At 38.9% G+C, this 7,256-nt stretch overlaps 1 protein-coding gene across 1 annotated transcript in view; it reads right to left on the reverse strand.

Annotated features, from left to right (window-relative positions):
• The window catches only part of LOC145400090 (hematopoietic prostaglandin D synthase-like), a 51,323-nt gene extending 50,274 nt beyond the window's left edge, over nt 1-1,049 (reverse strand). Inside the window, exon 1 of the mRNA XM_080272594.1 lies at nt 986-1,049. The gene's annotated coding sequence lies outside the window, so the exon portion shown is untranslated. The remainder of the gene's footprint in view (nt 1-985) is intronic.
• Nucleotides 1,050-7,256: the final 6,207 nt, after the last annotated feature.

A 7,256-nucleotide genomic window follows, 5' to 3' on the forward strand; every position in this document is an offset into this window, starting at 1 on the left:
TACCACATATAATAATATTTTAAGGGTCAAAGTCTGCAAATAAATATATAAATAAATGAAACGAACGAAAACCACCAGACTCCAAAACAACCACTACAATACAAGCAAGTGTTCTGTTCGAACGGAGTTACGGAACGGACTGTTCATTTCAAACGAGCTTACGAATATATATATATATATATATATATATATATATATATATATATATATATACATATATATATATATAATTGCTCGCAAATGATGCAACATTTTTTCTTATCTCTGACGCTATTATTCAGCTTAGGATGAAAACATCGGGCAAGAATGAGGTCATCATAGATTATTTTCAATCCTTTTCCTCCTCGACGTCTTCAACAAGTTGAACTGAATTCGTATGTCGCATCAATAATAATAATAACCTGCTCGTGACATCGCCTGGTGATTAAATTTATCCTAGGGAAGGCTTTCCGAACGTGAGGGTTTACAGGCAGATATCCAAAAATTAGGCTAATAGTGTGGTGTGGAGGTAGCAAGATTAAACCAATACAGGGTTGAATGATGTTCAGAGAGGCGTATGCACAAGACAGGGAAACATAATAAGAAAAAAAAAAAAAAAAAAGCCTAGACAGTCGACAAAAAAGTATGAAAATAGCCTAAGTAGATCAGGCCCGAATAAAATCTGAATACGTGAATTGTGAATGACGCTTCTGATGCTCACTATGATGGGTGTGATGTCAATGGCTTTCGTATAAACGGGAAGAAAATGAATAATGTAGTCAGGGTGGTGACAAATTAGCTTAACTTTGTGAGTACATCTTTAAAAATAGTGTAAAACGGGAGAGGGAAATTGGCTCCATTGTCAAAAAAAAAAAAAAAAAAAAAAAAAAAGTATGCGAATCAAGTGAAATTTTGAACGAAAAAAATGAATTAAGGGACGTTAATATAAGAATGTAGGTGAGAGATACGTAAAATAGCAAGTAAATGCATAAAAGCTGCGGCTTACAGTGGGCTTGCAGAGCTGCGGCTTTCACACACTCCCAACGATGGCTGGTGCAGCACTGGACAGACTCGGAGTCGGAGAAGGGTGGTTCAGTCACGCATTTCATAGGGGTGGATGTGGAACCATCATGTTTGCATATTGGCATGCACATAACAGAGTGTAGGGTGGGTGAAGGAGGTAAGCAATTTAATAACGCTAATAATAAAATAAAGTACACGAGAAAGAGAGAGAGAGAGAGAGACTGAAATGTTCCTGAAATTTACCATTTTACAGTAGTTGCCCTCTCGGACAAATTTGACGAACAGTAATGGGGGACTTCTGTAAATCGTCTCCCACCAGATCTCTCAATATTAACAGCCTCTCTGTCCCGCGCACGTGTTCAATTACCGTGATTTTTCCCAGTTGATGTCGAGAACCTGTGTGGTAAAATACCATCATACACTAATGAAGTGTTGGAAAAGCTTCGTTACAAAATTGTAACAGAAGTGAATACATTGCTCTCGTTTTTTTCCGAAAACAAAGCCCGAATTTTGAAAACCTGGCACTTATATACTGATTTTCTTTCTTTTTTTTTATGAAGCTGGTACAAAGCTGAGTTAATTCTTGTCTCTTGAAATGTTCGGTATACACTGTCGTTTTAGCCATGCACTTGCTATCGCCCGTCTTTACAAGGCAGAGCGACAATGTTTGTCTGCCTCTGTGTGTGTGTGTGTGTGTGTGTGTAATTTAAGAAATTTTTGCTCATCATACTCATGAAAGAGCTCTTGTTTTGTGAAGGTAACTCTCTACAAAACGAGTGAGAAGCGTTATGGCCTATGGCAGTAAGAGAAGCGAAGAAATGCAGAATGAACATAGAAATGGATGCTGCAATGGATGAGCGACAGAACAAAGAACAACGATCTGGAAAAAAACAACTTGTAAATCACATATTAGTGAGGTGTGCAAACGGGCAGGCTGAGATAGTCTAGTTATATTAAGAGAAGGGAGGGTAAACGTAACCCGAGTAAGGTCAGAGATGTGAATATGTGGGAAAGAGTATCCACAGGCAGATCTTGGAAGATGTAAGGTGAAGTCATTCGTGGAGACCAGTAGGGTCTAGGACGGGGCTAGGCGGAGAAATGGATCAAAACTGCCACAAATGAAGAGTTATCACAAAGCGAAAGTTCCTGCCAACAAGATCAGTGATCTCTCAGCTTAATTAAGGCATAAAACTAAAACAATTATATACTGTATGACAAGGTATATAGGAGAGACTAATAGGAAACCTACAGTATAATCAGAATAATCCATTCTAATTCTGCCTGTCACAATTATTGTTTTCCAGATGCATAGTATCTTGCAGTACTTCATACCAGGGCCGGATTTAGGAATGGGCAAGCTGAGCAGTTGCCCAGGGACCTCCACAACTAGGGGCCTCCACATATTTCATGAAAAAAAAAAAAAGTAATATTGTGTCATTGACCTTTTAGGAACTTTTGTTGGCATTTTGGCAAGTAGTTTAGAATGGTATAGATTGACAATAAGTAATTCCTAAATAATTTCAAAGCATAGAGGCAGATACAGGAGTTGGTCTGTTAAGGAACACAAATTGTCAAACATATGCTTATACAAATATATATATATATATATATATATATATATAAGTTATGCTTATTATTCTTCAAATGAATTGAGCACTGTCATCAGTAGCCAGGCATTGACCATATATATATATATATATATATATATATATATATATTGGAGCCTCTGTGGCACAGTGGTAAAGTGTGCGTTTTCGTACACTGAGGAAAGAGAGTTCGCGCCCCGCCAGCGTAATAAACTTTGGGAGTGTTATTCAGGCCACGTACTGCGTTGGCGGACACAAGGGGTGCTGTGGTTGAATCAGTGTTGCATACTATATATTATGCTTGCACCCAGTAGGCTTGCACGGGTCGATTATACTTAGTTCACAGACTACACACACATCCAAAGCCACTCCAACACTACCATTACAATTACAATCACAATCACTTCTCACCCTATATACAGTATATATATATATATATATATATATATATATATATATATATATATATATATATATATATACAGTATATATGTTAACCCATTATAGCCCACGGTCCACATTTGTGAACTTTGTAGTCCTGCTTATTATTTTCTTAACCATAAATAAATTAGGCATTTAAAAGTGCAGTGATAATGGTAGTACGTGTATGCTTAATATTTTGAAACACGTATGTTTTAGGTATGTAACCCTGAAGTCAGCAATGTGTAAACACACGAGACCATCTTAGAGGCAAGTTGGATTTTGGGTTGGCTTATGTTTCTTCTAGTTATATCATGTGAAGAAATTTGCAGATGAGGTTTAAAGTACATATGTCTTTGTGTCTCTATGCGTAGGATGAACTTCTATAATTATTATTTGAACCAGTATAACTGAATTATAGACATTTGAACTTTGGTCAACAAGTGAGTACCATAGGCACACTATACAGTATAACAACAATTTTCTTACGTTTTCTGTGAAAGGGACAAGAAAGAGAGTGGAAGTTATAAGGGTACACTTTATGATATTTTCCCACCTAAGCAACTGGTTTTTCATCATTCATTCATTGCCAGACGCCATGTATCCCAAACGGGGTGGCCAAGGGCTTAGAGTTAATTGTTTTACAGGGAGGGGCACTAATCCTCCACCAACCCCACTTGACACGTAGGGATGCCAACAGCATCTGGTGTTCCCAGGCGGTCACCCATCCAAGTACTAACCAGACCCAACGTTGCAGTATGTAATTCTGTCTGAGGTGCTGTGAACTACATATAGGACTGGAATGGTACACAGTAGAGTGCATACCTCCCCCCCCCTCGCCCATCCTCCTGGATCCGCCTCTTTATCACGATGCGCACCAAAATTTATCGGGTTCTTCCTCAGCCCATGCCCAATCCCTCCACAGAGTTTTATGGGAAAATGGTTCAGTAGTTTTTACATAAGAGCGCATACCTCCCCCGGCCTTTTGCCCTGGAACTGCCCCTTTATCCGGATACGCGCCAAAAATTATAGGGTTTTTTTTCCGCCCATGTCCTATCCCTCCACAGAGTTTTATGGAAAGCGATTTGGTAGTTTTTGAGATATCTTGCTTACAGACAGACAGACTGAGAGACAAACAGGCAAAAGCATAACCTACCTCCAACTTCGTTGGGGGAGGTAAGAATCCAGTACCTGAGGCAGTTGATGAGACTGACATAACCCTGCTTCCGCTAACAATTGATTAACTGAGAGATGAAAAGGACCTTGATGATATATGATGACTGCAAAAGCATGGGAAAATTCATCCAGAAATCATGTATGGTGCTACAGGTCACCATACGGAGAGGACTGAAGATGGGAAACATAGGAAATGTGCATACTGTAAGAAAAAATTAAGAAAGCAATGCATGAAATGCAACGTTGGGTTGCACATCGGAGAATGTGATATCAAATGGCACACAAAATAACTAATAGAAAAAATGTGACTAAACCACTTTTGAGTGTATTTTCAGCACTAAATAATCTGTGGAATACAAAAATTATTTGAATCTTTTTGTAACATTAAAATGTTTTCCTTCACATGCATTTTATTATCCACAAATGGATGTCCTCTTTATGGCTAAAAAAATCTTTTCTGCTGTAAGACAAAATTTATGGGTTCTTGTGGCCACGGTCCCCAAATGGAGACCAACAAATTAAATGACACATCTGAAAAAAAAAAAAAAAAAAAGATTTAGTGAGCACATAGGAGGTTTGTGTACCCATTTACACCAAATTATCAAAACAAAACAGTAAAAAAAAAAAATAAATAATAAATGCGTTAATCAAATGTACGTTTTGTTAAATTCATTGTACTACTGTATACCCTGTTTGATTGACCTGTGCAGCTGAGATGATGGGGCGAGTAGGGTGTGTTTGATTCGCGGCTGCTGATCGGCCACCGATGATGTAAGCTACAGCTTTTCTTATTTTAACACATATATATTTATACTTCTAATTTCCTGCAATATCAGCAGCCAGGTTAAATATAGAATAACTTAAGTAGCTAAATAAGTCAAAATTAGCTTTAAAAGTTTAGTGTTATCAAAGAAAATCAAAGTTGACTATAAAGTAATATAAAACGATGAGTGACGTTTGAAGTAAGTTGTCCACCCACGGTGTACAACCACTCTGCATGTTGCACTGCATCCATCAACGGTGTACACCTACGTCCGCATGTTGCACTATAATATTCACCCATGGAGTACGCCTACGTCCACATGTTGCACTACAATACATGCCTGCATTTTAAGGTGACCAGTTCAGTTTTATTGGACCTAAAAGAGGGACATTATATATATATATATATATATATATATATATATATATATATATATATATATAGTGTATACTGTACAATGACAGGCGAGCGACAGCGACTGCTACTGCGCTGCACCTCACCATGAGGCTGCTAATCAAATAGTAACGCCACTAACGGACTCCGAACATACCGCACGGTACGGTGAATGGGCCGACCAAAGTTACTAGGTAGTGAGTACATTATTACACATTTCAGATTAACAATTCAGTATTTCATTTAGTCTGGATTATGGATAATTTTACTAATTTATCATAATTTCATAAAAGCAGGTCATGATATATCTAATGGAATAGTAATTTTCTAAAAGTGGGACATTACGAGAATTTGCTGGGAAAGCCCGACATTCTAGTCACAATTAAAAAAGCACGACAGATGTATAAAAAAAAAAAAAAAAAAAAAAAAAAAGCGGGACTGTCCCGCCTAAAAACGAGACTCGGTCACCTTACTGCATTTACTTCAGTTACATCATCGGCCTCCAATCAGTAGTCTCGAATCAAACACATGCTACTTGCCCAATACATCTAAGGTGCACAGGTCAATGAAATAGAGTATAGTAGTGGCAGGTGAGCAGGCAAGAGATTGAAAGAATTAATTGGTGAGCGGCGGTGAACTTTAGGCACCTCTGTGTATGATAATCCTCAGGTGAGAAGAAGGATACACCTCTGACATTCCACTGTTTCTGTTGAGGAAACAAGGAAGATACACCTCTGAAACTGCACTGGTGAGATGAAGAGAGGATACCTCTCTGGCTAGACAACAGTAGGGGCGGACCCAGCCGTCTTGTTTACCTGTTGCTAAAGTCTTCCAGTTAAAATGAGTGTTTTTCTATACTTGCAATCAAAATTTATATGAGATAACAAAATTAATGAAAATTTTTTACCGTGTCCAGAAACCCGTGGAAAATGGTCTTAGTCCGCCACTGAGCAGTGCACTGTTTCTGGTGAGAAGTGAATATACAACTCTGACATTCCACTGTATATAGAAAATTATCTGAAATATTATTTCTCTGCCTGTGTATACACACTATGTTTTGTTTCAGTCATAATGAAATAACCAAAGATGTTCTTTTGTCTTGCAGGAATGGGTGGAATGGACAGCCACAAATGTCCACGATATTTCTCAAGTGGTGCTGCAGAGAGAAAGCCATCCAAGGAAGGTACTGAAAGAGAAGCTCAAAAACTTGCAAAAATACGTCGAATGACTGAATTCTTCACTCGTACATCAGCTCACGTCGAATGACTGAATTCTTCACTCGTACATCAGCTCACGTCGAATGACTGAATTCATTCGTCCATCAGCTTCAGAAGCAGAGAGTACTTCACCTTCAGTACAACAGTGCAGGTACAGCCGAGGAAAGTTCCGCTTTGTACATCTGCTTGCCAGTTCGGACCCATATGCGTGAGACAACCACTAGTGAAGCTGTAGCCAAACACTCAAATGTCTGGTACCACTGTGTGGAAGGGGAGAGGTTAAGGGAGGAGGAGGAAGACTAGAGGAGCTGATGGTTCCTACCCCCCCCCCCTCTTCCATCCCCATCCTTCTCACACAGTTACCAGATAGATAAATGTTGGCTACTGCTTTGCTACCACTTGTCTCAAATTTACTATTTCAAAGTGGTGGACGAGTGTATAACGCGAAACTTTCCTCGGGTGTACCTGCTGCAGAGACACCAGCCTCGTCCTCATCCGGCCTGTCTATGGAAGAAAAAGACCAGAATGTCGAGAAGACAGACACTGCTTCAAAAGCAAGTGCCTCCAGAATATGATACTAGTACACAGGTTGATGACGTCAGTTTATGGCCAGAACATATGACGAAAGAACTCATTGACTATAGGGCTGTGAAAGGTGCAGAGGATCTCTACCACAGTGATGTCATTTTTGGATGCTAA

The sequence above is a fragment of the Coenobita brevimanus genome, chromosome 51 (genome assembly GCF_032717465.1).
Source record: "Coenobita brevimanus isolate Jiangsu-jjx chromosome 51, ASM3271746v2, whole genome shotgun sequence".
Taxonomy (NCBI): Eukaryota; Metazoa; Arthropoda; class Malacostraca; order Decapoda; family Coenobitidae; genus Coenobita; species Coenobita brevimanus.